The sequence below is a fragment of the Octodon degus genome, unplaced genomic scaffold (assembly GCF_000260255.1).
Source record: "Octodon degus isolate 3935 unplaced genomic scaffold, OctDeg1.0 scaffold00117, whole genome shotgun sequence".
NCBI lineage: Eukaryota > Metazoa > Chordata > Mammalia > Rodentia > Octodontidae > Octodon > Octodon degus.
The window spans coordinates 7,481,638-7,499,671 of record NW_004524693.1 but is presented as its reverse complement, the minus strand read 5'-3'; the positions used below and the strand labels follow the sequence as shown (position 1 = coordinate 7,499,671).

At 39.6% G+C, this 18,034-nt stretch overlaps 1 pseudogene; it reads left to right on the top strand.

Annotated features, from left to right (window-relative positions):
* Positions 1-14,315: 14,315 nt before the first annotated feature.
* Positions 14,316-16,285, top strand: LOC101585773 (annotated as a pseudogene).
* The last annotated feature ends 1,749 nt before the right edge of the window (positions 16,286-18,034 follow it).

Here is an 18,034-nt window from a genome sequence, read left to right as displayed (position 1 = left end):
TACTCTGCCCAAAGAAGACTCTGTTCAAAGAAATTGAAAGTGAAAAAAGGAACACACAATTTCTTTTAGTCCACTCTTAAAATATTAAAAGCAAAAAAGAAAACAGCAATTCCAAAATCATTAAATGAGCACAGGTAGTTAAGAGTGCAGCTCAAACATCTCGGTCTCTCCATTTCACCATAAGCACAAAGGGAATGTGATGGCTGCCTTGCCCAGCTCAGGGTGTTATTGGGGAGGTCAGGGAAATTAAGCATGTGAGTATGCTTTATAATTGTTGAGGATAAATTCAACCTATTAGAAAACTCATTTTTAGCAAATTATATCTCTTTTCTATCCTTAACAAAAACTGAGGACATTTGATTACACACCTTAAAATAAGACACTCCCCGACATTTACAAGACCAATATGAAGTGGCCCCTCTGCCATTCTCTACTCTATTCCACCTCTCTTTCTTTGGCTGATTTACACTACAGTAAATTTACAGCACTTTGACAATCTACTTCTGGGTTTTATAGAATGGTGCACTGGAAGCTTTCAGGAAACCACTTAGTATAGCTGCTTTCTTTTAGTATAAGGCAAGGAACTTGCCCACGATCATATAGTGACAGAATCAGCATCAAAAGTGGGAGCCGGGCTGGGGAGATAGCCCTGCATCATAAAAGCCTGCCTAGCAAGCGAATGGTCCCCAGTTCAATCCCCCTGACTCCGCATGCTGTGTCCGCCTGGGAACCCCAGCATTAGGGCGGCTGAGACAGGAAGATCACTATGAGTCTGAACTGCATAGCATGACCCTGCATCCGAAAACAAAAACAAACTGGACCCACGGACTCTTTTCACCATGATCTTTTAAAAAAAAAAAAAAAAAGTGGTGGAAGGAAGCACCCAGGACTGGGGAGATAGTTCAGGGGCAGAAACACAGTTCGATCCCCAATACCACATGCAGTGTCAGCCCCAGAACCCAGAGTGCGCAGTGCTGGCCCTGAAACCAAGAAACCCGGCGTGGTAGCACACGCCTGTAATCCCAGCGCTGAGGAAGCTGACACAGAAGGATCACTCTGACTCCGAACTGCATAGCGACACCCTGTATCGAAAGAATGAAAACAAACCAACCAACCTGGGACCCACGGACTCTTTTCACCAAGATTCCCCCCTACCCTCCCCCCGCTCCCCCAAAAAAAAACTGGTGGAAGAAAGTACGCAGGGCTAAGGGAGATAGCTCAGCAGCATAAATGCCTGCCTGGCAAGCACTAGGTCCCCAGTTCGATCCCTGGTACCGCATGCCTTGTCAGCGCCAAAACCGGGAAACCGGGAAACCGGGAAACCTGGAAACCGGGAAACAAGGCGTGGTGGCGCAAGCCTGTAATCCCAAAGCTGAGAAAGCTAACACTGAAGAATGAGTCTGAACTGCACAGCGAGACCCTGTATCGAAAGAATGAAAAAAAAAAAAAAAAAGCCCTGGGACCCACGAACTCTTTTCACCACGACTTCCCGCTCCCCACCCCCCACTCCCACCCCCCCAAAAAAAAAACCAACTGGGGGAGGAAAGCATACAGGACTAGGGCGATAGCTCAGCAGCATAAATGCCCGCCTGGCAAGCACAAGTTTCCGAGTTCGATTCCTGGTACCACATGCAGTGTTGGCCCCAAAATTGGGAAACCGGTCGTGGTGGTGCACGCATGTAATCCCAGCACCGAGGAAGCTGACACAGAAGAATAACTGTGAATTCGAACTGCACAGGAAGACCTGTTTCGAAAGAGAAAAAAAAAAAAAAACCAGGGGCCCACAGACTCTTTTCAGCATGATTTTTCCCCCACAGGGGGAAAAAAAAAACTGGTGAAAGAAAGCATGCAAGACTAGGGAGATAGCTCAGCGGCATAAACGCCTGCCTGGCAAGCACAAGTTTCAGAGTTCTATCCCTGGTATCGGAAAAAAAAAAAAAAGTATGCAAACCCCAAACTGCAAGTGAGACCTTGGTTTTGAAAAATTTCATTGTCTTTTTCTTGCAAGAATGTACTTAGGAGTTTTGTTTTTGAATTGCTAGCTGTCAAAAGGTGAGATGATTTCAAATCAAGGCTAATCAAAGAAACACTGTTTTGGGTCACAAAGGGGCTGTTTCTGCTCTTAATTTAGGAACTGAAAAGTCTGAAGGATATGAAAACCTGCTTTTTAACCTATTCCTGACCATGTAAATGTTTAGGCTTTTCCCAGGACTGCTAGGGACTCCAAAGACTAATAAAGATTTCTATTCAAACCCAAAGTATTCAGCCACACACAAACATACAGGCACACACATGTGCACATGAACGTACACACACACACACACACACACACACACACAAGCGCAAGCACACACACATCACTGCCAGAGAAATGTAAGAGTTAATTAGCAGTCCCCAAAGAATGTTTTTGTTTATTCATTCAGATTGTAAAGTGTCCTTTATTTCACAACAGAGATTAGCAAATAAAGCATTAACTGAATTTCAATAAAGCATTAATACAAACCAGGATGCTTTTACCTAAAGCCAGAAGTGACTGTCAGAAGAGTAGAATTTACTGAATTTCCCTATGTACTTTGCACCAAAGTTCTAAATCCTCAGGACCAATTGCTTCTATGGCAATTTGCAGCCGTTCTTTTTCCTGCTGCTCCAGTGAGCTAGCCCAGTTAAATCCTTGGAACAGCCTGGGGGGGAGGTCAATTTCAAATCAAGTTTTAAACCAAAGCTAAAATAAGAGGGAAACAAAACAACACCAGGATCTGACAGTGGAAACGCCAAGACCAACCTGTCACAAGGGCAGAAGGGCCCTGGGGCTGCGCAGACAAGGAATTCAAACAGCGTGGACTGCCATCCCCTCCTGTGCGCAGCGCACAGCCTGCACCCCCGACTGCCTTTTGCGTACAGTGTGGCTCTGAGATTTTGTCTGCATTTCCGTAAAGTGCCAATAGCTGTGGGTCCGCTGTAGCCAGAATGAAGCCCCGGCAGCGATCCAGTTTTCTGCCCTCACACCCCTGTCCCAGGTCTGTCCTCCCTTACCAAGTATTTATCAAAAGGTAGGTACACACGCGCACCACCACAAAATTGACCAGATATCCTCCCCACATCTTATTGCCAGATAGCCACAATTGCTCCCTACACATTCAAAACAGCCAAACAAAAATTCTTTTATTTTTAGAGTTTCCAAACTGCCATTAACATACACATCCGATATAAACTACAAAATTATAACCATAAAGTTTGACGGATTGTAAAGTTTAAGTTCTTTCACTTCTCTCATATGCTAAATTATCTAGCAAAGAAAACTCTAGGCTAAGTTTAGGAATCCCTTCTCTACTCACCTGAGTTATCTCAGGAGCTCTGCTGCTGCTGCTGCTGCCGCGCTGCCGCTGCCGCCGCCGCCGCCGCCGCTGTTGCTGCTGCTGCTGCTGCTACCTCGGCTGATAGCCAGGTAACTTCCGCAAGTGAGTGCGGATGAACAAAGATTCTGGCTTTTTAACCTGAAAACTATTTGAGCTGTACCAAGCTCCAGTCACAGGGGGAGGCGCCTTGCAGCAACTTCAGGAGACTTTGCCCCGCCCAGCATTCAGAAACTGATCCTGAGTCATGAGGAAAATCTGGAAGGCACCCCTGCCAGATGTGCAGATGGGATGCCCACTCCAGATCCACCCACCAGCAAACTGGAAAACCCAGAAAGCCACGTTTGAAAGGTCTTTCTGTTCCAAAGAGAAATGGGACTTTCAGGGAGAGGATCTGCAACGTTTCTGACTTCTGTCCCAGAATTAATACGGCAGACATGGATATTACTCGAGAGAGGACATGCAGAGAAAAATATTAACATGTTGGCAAAGTTCTTATGAGCTAGGCTGCAGACATGGCCCTTGTGGAAATATCTGACAGTGGTGAGGACTTCAGCAATGAGTGGGAGTGAAAGATCACCTAGTGGGGTGCAGGAATCAAAAGGGCAGTTTGTGAAGGAGTAGATATCACGTGGCCAAGGGCAGAGAGAAGGAAGGTAAGATTCTATGGTAACTGTAAAAAGCCGAATTTCTAGCAACAGCACAACTGAGATTCTGCCAAGTAGTGCTAGATGAAAAGCAGAGCAAATAACTATGTTTGCTCTGAAAAGCCATCCAAGAAGCTTCAGTGGGGTGCTCAGACCCCCATTAAAACTATGCTACATCCCCGCCAAGGTCTTGTCCAGTTTGTGGTGAGACAGTCATTGAGGTACAATTCTGGGGATGGGATTCTCACGTTGTTTTGTTAGTCATATGCTCACAAACTATGAAAGCCCCCATCACCAGTTTTCCCCATCAGCGTGATGTTCGTCTTTAACTTGAAATTAATACCCTTTGTCCTGATCTCTGCAAACCTGCTTCCGGCTAGTCCAAGATCTGATAGGGAGAAGGAAGGGAGGGAGGGAAGGAAGGAAAGGGAAGCAGCAGGAGAGGAGAAGAGAAGAAACAGAGTAAGTGAGCAAGGTAGAGCCTACCAAGGAAGGAAACGTGCTCCCCATTTTGCACTCCCATACCAATATTCTCAAGAAACAGGTGTGAATATTTATGTAGCCCAGTCTCTGAAAGTTCCAGCTTGACATGTCCCTATAGCTAACTCTGCCCTCTATGCTGACATGGAAATCTAGCTAGAGTTAGGAGGAAAAACAACATTCCAGAGCCCAGGAGAATTAAGACTTTAAATATTGGTGTCCAAGTTGGCTCAAAACCGAGTGATTTCTTAACCAAATATTCCTGATGTTGTAGAATTTTGGCTTTGAAACCAAGGGAAAATGTTTTGACTAAACTCATCTTCGGACCTCTTTGCAACCTGCATAACTTTAAGTTAAGTAGAAAATCATAAAATCTGTTACTTAAAAGGACACCTAACAGCTCTATCTACCTGTCTCATCAGTGTAGAAGAATCTTCCTGACAATTTGGAAAACTTACTCTTACATATAGAAATTTATTCCATATTTGGGTATTCCCTAGTAGTTAAAAGCATCTTCTTTAGATTGAATAAAATTAACTTCACACGAGCTATTTTGATTTCTCCTTTCATATGGTCATCCTTTGGAATATCTATCACGTCACCCCAAATCATTATTCCTCTGAGATAAATATCCACAGTTCTTTTATACCATTTCTCATAGGATATTATTTCCAGATCTTTTGCCAGCCTGGTTGTCTTTTGAGCAGAAACCTGCTCAGTGCGTAGCTTGTAGCTTAATTAAAACCCTCTGTGGTTTCTTGCATGAATTACTTTTGTGTGGCTGATTCTATGCTTGTACAATTGACTTCTAATTTAACTTAGACTCTGGGCTGTGTAGTAATTATGTTGTTTAGTTCAACCTATACCCTTTCTCAACCCCCTTTTATTTACATTTTTGCACCCTACAGAGCCCTTTTCAGACAGTTTTTCTGACTATGTTTCCTAAATATTTTGATACCACAGATGTATTTTAGATAGGTTTATGTAGTACATATATATTTCTATTCTATGTATAAGAAAGAACATTTTCATCTTCTAGAAACCAATTTTTTGCCCTCAAAGGCAGTATCACCCCTTGTGAAAATGTACAGTCTACACTATTTTTATTTAATTTTAATTTTATTTTTAACCTACATATTTGATCAGCCCAGCTAATAAAAGTATTGAATGAGACAGAGTACAATACAGAATAATGCAGCATTATCTTTGAGTGTTTCCCTTATTAATACACTTTTAATAAGTGTATTCAAACTCCAAACATTACATGTGAGTTCACTAGCACCCAACTCCTGTATTCCATTTTCTCAGAGGATATATAGGGCTTTTTCAAATATCTTACATTTTATGCTATGGTATTCCTGTCATCCCCCCTCCACACACACAGTTCAGATATCCTTTCAAAAAAGAAGTGGGCTTAGTTAGCCTTGACTTGCCTTTAGTGAACTTCTGCTTACCCCTAGTGATTTCTGCTCCCTTAACAAGGCCTTAAAAATGACCTGCTTCATAGGGATATTACACTTATGCTAGGGATTAATGGCATGCTCATGGGTCCTCAATTTCCAAGATCTATATTGTGAACCCTCCAATATCGTCACACTGTTTTACTAAAATTTATATTTACTTGCTTCTTTGCATCCCTCATCTCTTCCCTTTGCATTAATTCCTTTGACTGTTACCAAGACTGGCACTGTGATCATATCTGTACATTCTCAAACTGGCCTCAGATATGATTGGTGTAGGCCTGGAACTGTGAACTCGTAGAAAGCTGCTAAGTGCTCCTTTATTACCTCTTCATCTATCTTAGTCTTCAATTATCTTGCAGCACAAAGATCATTTCCTTGATGGGGAGATTAAGTAACTTACCCAAAGTCACACTCTTTAAAAATTGTCAGAGCTGGGATTTAAAGCCCACCCTGATTCTAACATCTGGCTCTTACCATAATTCCATGTGGTTTTCAGGTACCAAATGAGTGTGGTGCTATCTTTTCTCCAAAGAGTAAGCAAGACCTTCTTTTTTTTTAAAACAGCATTCAAGGTAAGCTTCATCAAAAAGGTGAACTTTGAAGGGAATCTTGAATAATGAGTATGATTCCAATAGGAAGAAAGAAATGGTATTTGCATATGTTGATTGTAATAATGGAACATTCTGAGCATTGATGGTACCCAAGAAAGAAAAAGCAGTGAATAACAATAAAGCATCTTGTGTCTGTCTTATAGTCTACTGAATGGGTCGTTATGAACATAGAAACCATAAATGGTCAAAAGACAGCCGGAGTGTTTGTGCCTTCCTTTAAAGGTCATTCATTCAAGTCCTCTTGCTTATTAGTAATATATCCTCCACAAAGCACAGTCCTGCTGCTCCTTGTTTTCCTGCTCTGTAAAACGAAAATTATAGTAGGCCTATTTAGAGAGCTGTTTTGACGATTACATGAGCTAGTTAATACACGTAAAGTACACAGAGCTGTGTCTGGCCTATGCGTGAAGTTCAACAAATTTTACTTGCTCTCCTTATTGATTCATTTGTTCATTCAGCAATCATTTACTGGGTTCCTTTTTTGTGTCAGATCCTATACTAAGTGCTTGGCATGTGATGGTGAGCAATAAGAAATATAATCTAAGCCCTCAATGAATTAAAGATTAACAATCAATTAACTTCATGGAAGTTTTCAGTCTGCATTACTTTTTTGTTCCCTTATCTGGGTAAGGTGGCACATTTAACTCATTTTATGCTCACTTCTTCAAAAAGTCTGTGGGAAGATGCCTTTTCACCCAACAGCCTGGGATTTGTGGGGCAAGCTCATAGCTACTCTTTGCAAGGTGCTATATATTCAAATTAATTTTAACATGGCATTCAGTGGAGTCTTGAGTTCTATTCTTTTGCTTTTTCCAGCTTTATGCCTAGCCAAACTATTTCCCCTATTTTAGGATTTTTCCAAGACTATACAATTGAGTTCTTTTGCAAGAGAGGGGCCGTTGCACTTGGTGTTCCAGTGGTAGCAGCGAGGTGTACACTAGTGTAATATAGCTCAGCTGCATGATACACTCCCATTTGATTTGGGCAGCTAGCTACAGTCCCTGACTTTTTTGAATTTACAATCCTCCAAGGCCCAGTAAAAGTCTGAACAGAATCCTCTAAGAGGATAGACTGTCAGTTCACAAACCAAAGAGTCTTGGTCCAGTATGGGGTGTTGTTCAACCAAAATCTTTGCAGGGGGTAAATTGGGTGTCTTCCTTTTGGGCCTGCTTAGTAAGTATGCTGCATTAGGCAGTCAATAAAACCTCCTCTAATTAGAGGAAGCAACTCCTTTGCCTTGTCATACAAAGGGCTGTGCTCTCCCAGTATTAGAAAAAAAAAATCCCTCTGCCATAAGTTGATGAAGTAAATGATTAGCATAGTTGATGACGTCTGACTATATCAAATCCTTACTACTCTGCCTGGTCATCAAGACCCTTTATCCACCAAAGACTTGGTTTTCACACTACTTGACACTAGTCTAGCTGGACTTTGTGTCCCATTTCTCAGGGCTAGATACAGTTTTCAGGAACTTGGCCATCTCAGGCTGATGCTGAGCTAGGAAAGTCAAAGCTCAGAAAATTGGATTGGGATGATGCTCTAGAAACATACGTCATTTAAATTTTATTTTATTTTATTTTTGTCATCTAAATTTTAGGTATAAATTTTTGCTGAAAAGGGAAACCTCTAAAGAACTGAGTATATGAGCACTATGAAAGAGTGCGCAAAGCCATAGATAGAGCAAAAGGAAAACAGTGGAAAACTGAAGTAATCTAAAATTCACCAGAGCAGAATTGCATTGTGTAGGAGGTAGGACAGAGCCAAATAATACAACCCAAAATGGTGAACAAAGTCAGACACCAGAACTAACTTTAAGTGGTTGTTCGATCCCCAGCATAATTGAGCCCTATCTCTGCATTTTTACTCAAGATTTCCCCTTATCAGGACTCTTTTTTTCTCATATTTCCATCTACCCAGGTCTTGCTTATTATTTTTTCTTTTTTGGGGGGGAGGGTTATCAGGAATCTCACACACACAGACGCGTACACACACACACACATACACACGCACATGCACGCTTAGAAAATCAAGTAAAAATGTGTTCTGAGATTTTGAAACTTTGAAAATGAGGTGGTCTGATAGAGAATTATAGTATCTTGTCAGAGTTGCATATCTATAAATAGCTATTTAAAGGCTGGAAAGACTTATAGAAAATTAGGGGGAAAATGGGAGAACACAGTCTTGAGTTGTCATTAAGTGTGAGGATAAAATGTGAAGGGGGTGAAAAACAAACAGAATCAGAAAAACTTCCAACGTGGAGGTGGATTCTTTTTTTCAGTCCAAGTGAAATGTCATTTATCTACCTTCCATTAATTTTGTTTTTTGTTTTTTTTTCAGAGTTTAAATTGATAAAATGGGTTTTCTTTCTTTCACCCATTTTTTTTTTCTTTATTTTAAAGAGTAAAACAAATTTTGGATTTGTGAAAAATTGGGCTGAGGGTATCTTGAAAAAAAGTTGCTAAACTAATTCTCCTCCAAGCAAGGAGAGGGAGAGGGGAACACAAAAAGGTCTTACATGATTGATTGATTTTTTATTTTTATTTTTTTTGGCAGAACCAGGAATTGAACTCAGGCCCCTGCACTTTGCCAGGGAAGTGCTTATTCTGCTGAGTCATCTCCCTGACCCCCAGGTCTTACATGATTTAGTTAAAAGACATTTTCCCAGTAACTACTATGAAGACAAATTACTACAAAGACAACAATATGCAGTGTATTAATTATTGCAACTGTTCTAGTAACCTGCTTTGAAACTGTCTCATTGCTATTTGTTTCTCCATAAAATTAAAAAAAAAAATTCCCAGTTCCCTCCTGGAGGTCTTTAGAAGCTTCATTAAGCTACTTATAAGCACTGCTTGTGTAGTCATTCTTGTTCTATTTTCCCTTGTAATCAATTCTTAGAAATATTAAAACTGCATTTAGAAAACAACACTATGTATCACAACAAATACTACGTAATTCATATTACTTTGTTAAGTGAAATTCTGTCACTTATACTTTTTTCTTTTTTGAAATAATTTTATTGAGAAAGAAGTAGAAATAAGATAGTTTCAAATCAGGTTAGTAGGACAGTTACAATAATTAATATATTGCATATGTTGTCTTTGTAGTAGTTATTCATAGTACAGAGTACAAATTAGAATTAGAAAAAAGTACAAGTTTGAAATTTGTTTGTTTGAAACTTGTACTTTTTTCTAATTCTAATTTGTACTCTGTTTAAAAACTTTAAAAAAGAAAACCTGCATTAAAAAAATCGACAGGTCTGACTTTCTCCTTTCTTTGACCCTTCCCTATCTTCAGTTGGATCCGGGAAAGAAGAAACTGTGGTATGAAAAGCACTAACGTCTTAGGACCCTTTCGTGCACTATCTCATTTATTTATCACAAAAACAACTCTAGCAGAGGTTGTTTTTCCTCAGGGGAACCTGTGTGGAGAGAGTGTTAAGTAATCGGCCTCAGGCTGCACAGGAAGGAAAAAGTGGAGCCCATTTCTCAGCAGTAATTCCTCCAGTCTCAACATCTTAGCAACTTAGTGAGAACTTTTTGTCTCAAAGTAAAAAAAAATAAAATTAATTTAAGAATCACTAGGGATATAGCTCAGCACAAAGGCCCTGTATCCAACCTTTGTTCCCACAAATAATAAAAATATTTCTTTCAACTCTATAAACCTTCTGATTTACCTTAAACAATGTTGCCTCCAAACTGAAAATAAGCATTAAATAATGCAAATTCAAAGACTTCAAAAACATAAATCTTGTTTTATCAAGCATTAACATGGCTTTGGATTCGTGTGAATACATGTTAAGAAATCAAAGTGGTATTTGTAATTGCTCCAAACTGAAAACATCCCAGATATCTTAGTTTTAGAAATAGGGAATGAATGGGCATCTGCCAAAGGTTGAGGGTAGGGGTTACAGAACAGAAATAGGTGTGGCCATAAAAAGGGAACACCAGGGATTTTTGTGGTGTTAGCACTGTCTAATATCTTGTCTGTGAAGGTGGATACATGAACCTAGTATGATAAAACTGTGCAGAACGAAATACAGACACACAGATGAGTATGAATAAAATGAGAAATCTGAATCATGTAGGTGAATAGCAACAAAGGCAATATTCTAGTTGTAGTATTATACCAGAGTTTTGCAAAATTTCGCCATTGGGGACACTTGAGAAAAACATAAGACAAGATCTCTATACTATTTCTTTTCTTTTTTTTTTTCTTTCAGAACCGGGGATTGAACTCAGGCCCTTGAGCTTGCCAGGCAAGCGCTTATTCTACTGAGGCTGTACTATTTCTTACAACTGCCATGTGAATATATAATTATCTTTAAAATTTTTTGTCAGAGATGATATGTACTAGGAAGGTTATTTCTTTTCCATTTTTTAATTTTATGAAACAATAAAGCAAAATATCACAACAAAATAGTAAGCAAATAACAATGATTAATATACTGTATATCCTTATTTTCGAGGTACTCAGAGTACAAGACATTAAAAAATGTCTCTCATGCAAACATCGTATTGTGTCTCTAGTGTGAGGACATGAAAGAGGAAAATAAAATCTGAACGGTACGATAGATACTGTGAATGGAAAAAATCTATTCAATAGGAAGGAAAAACTGGGTTGAGGAAAAGGGAAAGGAAGAAGGGAAAAGATTTATCCATTTGCAGTATCGTATATATGCAGGGTAGTTTGGATAACTGTGCTGCTGATTTCTGCTGGTCTATTGAAAGGAACAGTTAATGCTTAATTTACTTTTTCTCCTTTTTAATTTCTTACAACTTTTTAAAACCAAGTTTGTAGATTTATATCTGGTATCCTAAATAAATAATTTGAACAAAACACTATGCAGTACAAACATTGTTGAATTCTGATTACTTTTTTAAATGAAATTTAGTATTATTTCTAACTTTTTTTACCATTTTGTATACTTTTTTCATTTTGTATTCTTTAAAAAATTAAAAATTAAAACATAAAAAATTTTAAAACATTGCTAAAATTTCAAGAAATGTATAGAATAATTACTTTCTTTGCTTCATGTATTCCTTTACTTATGAAAGTTCAACTTTACACCAGAATCTGTCTTAGATCTTTTTAAAAAGTGACCTCTTCTCTCAAGTATTGTACAGAGCACAGAAAAAAACTCATATTCAAACAAATAATTACATTTCAGTGTAATTGATACAGTGGAGCAATATGCAGTAGGATAATAAAAATAAAACATAAGAAACTAACAAATATTAATGGAAGGTTATTGCTATAAGTCAAAATTATTCTAGAAAAAACATCTTTTTCAAAAATGAAATTATGGGGCCAAGGAGATAGTTCAGTAGAATAACCACTTGCCTGGCAAGCACAGGGTCCTGAGTTCAATCCTCAGTACTGAAAAAAAAAAAAGATGAAATTATAATGGTAGTAGATCTCAGCAATTCAAACCAAGTTTATTTAAAAGATGGTGGTCCCACTCTTAGCTCAGAAAGACCATTACTCAGGGAGCAACACAGCTCGCTGAGCCTGACAGAGTACAAGGAACAGATTTAACACTTGAGAACCTTGTATTCAAGAGTATAGCTCTGTAAACTGCTCTGCTGTTTGCTGGGAGAGTAAACTGTACTCCAGAAACCTGTCTATAATGGGCCCTGGACAGACAATGATGGGGGAGAGGGAGTACAAAATGAAACTGTGAGGTCTCTTGTTCAGAATGTACTAAGAATTTTGGGACAACATAAACAAAACATCAAATCAGGAAGCATAGAGTATCTATTGTGTGACTATATATGTACTAGCCCCAGTTAATTTTTCTGTTACATCTCTATAATCACAACATCTAGAGAACACGGACCATCACATCGCCTCCTTCTTAGCCCTTCCTTCCTGGTGTCCATTATCTGAGATAACTGAGACCCGAGTGGCTCTTTAGGACCTATTCTCTGTAACGTACTGGTGGGCACTTCAACATTATCTATGGGCTAGTAAACTAGACTGTAGCTGCTAGGTCAAATGTTAAGCATTTTTAAACTAGAAAACTCTGGTACCACTGAATAAAGGGATACCAATATGAAGTAGCTCAGGATGATGGTCATTTCACATGTGTACAACATGGAGTACTAAACACAGTCTTGAGGACTGGGCTAAAATGCCAACTTTATCATTTGGTTCTACTTCATTTCTGGTGTGTCAGTTTCATCTTTTGTAAAATGAAGTTAATAATCATGGTAGTTTTGTCATCAGGTTGTTGTGAAAATCCAATAGAATCATAGATATGAAAACACTGTGAGATTTTCATGGTAGATAGAAAAATAAAACATCTCAGAATGGTCACCAGTTTGGCTACGTGCCTCCCTGAGCCTCTCCCAGCAGGTAGTAGCTGGCCTCAGAGATGCCTGAAAGAAGTAAGGTTTAAAAAATGCATGACCCAAACCTCCAATTGTGACCAAGATAAGACAGTCCCATTTTCCACCCACAGCCCAGGTAGTCTCTTAAAAAATTTCCTGACAAACAAGCATGGGGAGATCACATGTTTGGAAGAAGATAATCAAAGAACCTCTGCACAGCCTTGAAATCTGTTTTTTTTTCTTTCTGTATATCTCAGGTATGAGGTTTTAAATTCTTCCAAACTGGAACTTCCAGCACGTACAGTCAGAACTGTCCCAAGGAATGACTATGCCTCTTACCCAGAAATCTGGGAAAAGTACAAGTGAACAATAGAAAACCTTTAACAATATTCATCCTATTCTAACTAAATATCAAAGAAACACCTACATGCCACTTCTCTGGGGTTTCAGCAGGGCCCAATAGGGAGCTGATCTTCCATGTCTTGCTTGGCAAAAACAGATGGAGCTCCATTGCTTCATTTCAAATAGTGCCAGCCCTGTATTAAGCTGAATCTCCACTCTCATCTAGTAGCAAGTAGACTAGACAAGGCACTATGAGGCAAAGCTAATTCATTTCGCTTTTTAAATTAATTTTAATGAGAAACAAATACCACTGAGACAGTTTCAAAACTGATTATTAGGACAGTTTCAATAATTAATACATTACATATTGTTGTCTTCATAGCGGTTATTCATAGTACAAGATGCAGACATGATATCCTGTCCAAACAATTTTAGTACAAATCTTTCTTTTCATTGAATTAAGAGAAAGTAGCTGTGTATCTATTCTAACTATTTTCTATATACAGATACAAAATGGTCCTTCCTGCCTTATCTTGGTTTTAACCATCCAGCAGAAAAGTATAAAAACAAAGTATAAAAAATAAAGCCATATTAATATGCTGAGCTGTAAAAGACTCAAGTCAACAACTTCTGATATTGCCAGTTCTATGGATAACCCACTACTATTATGGACTACTGGACTATATTGGATTATTTTGCTGAATTCACACACCTACCATATTTTAATGGCAATGGAATACCCATCTCTGACAAAGCTAATTCATTTCAATGTGCAATTACTATTTCCCTTGAAATAAATGAGAAATGGAAAATTTCAGAAAAGAAACACAAAATGTAAAAAAAAAAAAAGAAGTACGTGGAAATTATGCTGTGTAGGTCAATCAATACAGCAGAAATAATAGAAAATAGAATCAGTGAACTTGAAGACAAGTCAACGGAATTTATCCAATGTAAGAAATACCAGTGAAAGTAGACTGATAAGAAGGGACAGCTCCTTCCACGTTTCCACGCCGTGGGGGGCTGCGCCGGGTGCTGAGTGGGCTCAGCAGAAACCTGGATTTGATTCGAAGAGACGAGGGGTTGAAAAGGGAATTACGCTCCGCATCTTGGTACGAAGAACTGTGTCTCCTGAGGCAAAAAAGGAGCCAGGATGGCCTGGGCTCTGAAGCTTCCCCTGGCCGATGAAGTGATTGAATCCGGGTTGGTGCAGGACTTTGATGCCAGCCTGTCGGGGATCGGCCAGGAGCTGGGTGCTGGTGCCTATAGCATGAGTGATGTCCTTGCATTGCCCATTTTTAAACAAGAAGAGTCAAGTCTGCCTCCTGATAATGAGAATGAAATCCTGCCTTTCCAGTATGTGCTTTGTGCTGCCACCTCTCCAGCTGTGAAACTCCACGATGAAACCCTGACATACCTCAATCAAGGACAGTCTTATGAAATTCGAATGCTAGATAACAGGAAACTTGGAGAACTTCCAGAGATTAATGGCAAATTGGTGAAGAGTATATTCCGTGTAGTATTCCATGACAGAAGGCTACAATACACTGAACATCAGCAGCTGGAGGGCTGGAGGTGGAACCGTCCTGGAGATAGAATCCTTGACATAGGTATCCCAATGTCTGTGGGTATCATCGATCCTCAGGCTAATCCAACACAGCTCAATACAGTGGAGTTCCTGTGGGACCCTGCAAAGAGGACATCTGTGTTTATTCAGGTTCACTGTATTAGCACAGAGTTTACTATGAGGAAACATGGTGGAGAAAAGGGGGTGCCTTTCCGAGTACAAATTGATACCTTCAAAGAGAATGAAAACAGAATATACTGAGCACTTGCACTCAGCCAGCTGCCAGATCAAGGTCTTCAAGCCCAAAGGTGCAGACAGAAAGCAAAAAACAGATAGAGAGAAAATGGAAAAACGAACACCTCATGAAAAGGAGAAATACCAACCTTCCTATGAGACAACTATATTCACAGAGTGTTCTCCATGGCCTGAGATTACATATGTCAATTCTCCATCACCTGGTTTCAACAGTTCCCATAGCAGCTTTTCTCTTGGGGAAGGGAATGGTTCACCTATCCACCAGCCAGAGCCACCCCCTCCAGTCACAGACAACCTCTTGCCAACAACTACACCTGAGGAAGCTCAGCAGTGGTTGCATCGAAACCGTTTTTCTACTTTCACAAGGCTTTTCACCAACTTCTCAGGGGCAGACTTATTGAAACTAACTAGAGATGATGTGATCCAAATCTGTGGTCCTGCAGATGGAATCAGACTTTTTAATGCATTAAAAGGCCGGATGGTGCGCCCAAGGTTAACCATTTATGTCTGTCAGGAATCGTTGCAGTTGAGGGAGCAGCAGCAGCAGCAACAGCAGCAGCAGCAGCCACAGCAGAAGCACGAGGATGGAGAATCAAATGGTACTTTCTTCGTGTATCATGCCATCTATCTGGAAGAACTGACAGCTGTAGAGTTGACAGAAAAAATCGCTCAGCTTTTCAGCATTTCTCCTCGACAAATCAGCCAGATTTACAAGCAGGGGCCAACGGGAATCCATGTGCTCATCAGTGACGAAATGATACAGAACTCTCAGGAAGAAGCATGTTTTATTCTGGACACAATGAAAGCAGAAACCAATGACAGCTATCATATTATACTGAAGTAGGAACGGGCCATCTTACTCTCAATGGCTGCTGCTTCCTTCGCCTCTTGAACACTGCCCCCTTGAGAGGACATCAGTGGAGAATTGGTCTGAAGGTCTGCAGGAACCTGGCTCATCTGACTGTGGGGGGATGTAGCACTGGCTGCAGAGTCCCATCCATGTGTGTTGTTGCCCCAAGCTCTTTTTCACACACACAGATTACTGCCCAATGTGGAATTCTGCAGTTATCTTTTAGTTGAAATTCTGGCCCTGTTGTCCAATATCAATAAAAACTGCATTGTTTAGTATTATGTAGGTCATCGTGATGATGGGAATTGTGTGATGTTTAATAGAAAAATGTTAAATTTTGTGATATGGAGCCATATAATTTTTTCTAATATAAAAATGAACATCTATATTTGTAAGACTGGGTTCTCAATCTCTTTTTGCATCAGATGTGTTGTCATCTCTGTTTTTAATGTCACGGTTGGTCCCTGAAAACTTCATCAATGAGGAGAAATAAAGATAGAGTTTTCCTTTTGGTTTGCCAAAAAAAAAGAAGGAACAGGGACTCAGTAATCTGTGGGACATTAATATAAAGGCTAACATCCATACCAAGGGAGCTCTGGAAGGAGAGAGCCGAGAATACAGGGCTGAAACTCTATTTGGAGAAAGAAAATCTATGAATTTGTCAAAGTTGTAAAGACATAGACCTACAAATTCAAGAAGCTGATTGAGCCTCTAAAAGAATAAACCCAAAGAAATTCATGCCAAGATATTTTGTTAGTGTCACCTTTCTGTATTTTAACAGGGAAGAAGACAGAATCCCATGTAACTCAAACCCTGGATTTCCCTGTCTTCTATCCCCGTGACTAGCCATCAGGTCTATTCATTCAACAGGGAACCTTGTATTCAAAAGCATAACTTTGCAAGTTCCTCAGCTCTTCACTGGGAAAATGAACTGTACTCCAGAAACCTGTCTATAATGGGCCCTGACCAGATAATAATAGAGTTGGGGGAAGGGAGTGTAAAATGAAATTGTGAGGTGAGTTATTGTTCATCAATTATTCACCCAGAAGTTGAAGAGACAATAAACAAGCTAGAGGTGTCTGTCCTCGTGGACTTATATTCTATTAGGTGAAAATGGCCATATAGTAAAGTGCTCAAAAAGACAGTAATTAGAACAGTGACTAGTCAGATACATACTTTTCCCAATAAAGGATCTTATGTCAAACACTCTTTCATTCATTCAATATTCATTAAGCAATCAGGCACTCATGACACCTAAGAACCTGTAGAACCATAAAGATATAGACAGTTCTTGCCCTCAAGAATCAAGTAGTGTTCTAGGATGTAGTTTCTCAACCTCAACACTACTGACCTGTGGAATTGAGGACTTATTCTGTGCTTTGTCCACTGTCTAGAAATGCCTTTCATCTGTACCCAGTAGAACGTAGTAGTATTATCCAAGTCATGACAACAAAAGATACCTGTATAAATGACCAAATGTCACTTGGGTAGGGTGCAAAATTAACCCCAGATGAAAACCACTGTTTTAGAGTAAGCTGCAAACTAGGAAAATAATTGAAATAAAATGTGATTGTTGTTGTAATAGAACTTCTTTTGCCTCCCCATTGCTTCCAAACCTTTCAAAGTAGGCCTCACCTCACCTTTGGTCTTATTATCTGCTTTGTGGCAAATCCCACACTATACTCAGTCCTCCCAGAATATAGCCTGCCTTTTTCTTGCCCTGGACTTTTCCACATGCCTTTTTCTCCTTCTTGAATACTGTCTCCTTGAAAGCTACCTCAAATGGTAGAGTGCTTCTCTTAAAGTTTTAAATCTTTAAGTTGTTTACTTCTTTGTTTTAGTAATACTGAAAATTGAATCCAGAGTATTTGCACTGTGCTATATCCCAGCTCAATTGATTGATTGATTGACTCACTGATTCATTGCTAAAGGATGTCACTAAGTCATAATTTGCTGGTCAGAATTCTGTGATTAAAGGCATGCTCCACCATGCATACCTAGTTATTTGCCTCATACTGAGAGCAAGTTTGCTTCTGTAGCCCCAGTGCTATCCTACATAGTACTTGTTTTCTGAAACAATGAAAGGACATAGAAAAAGAAAAAGGGCTGGGGAGATAGCTTGAGGGTCTAAGTGCTT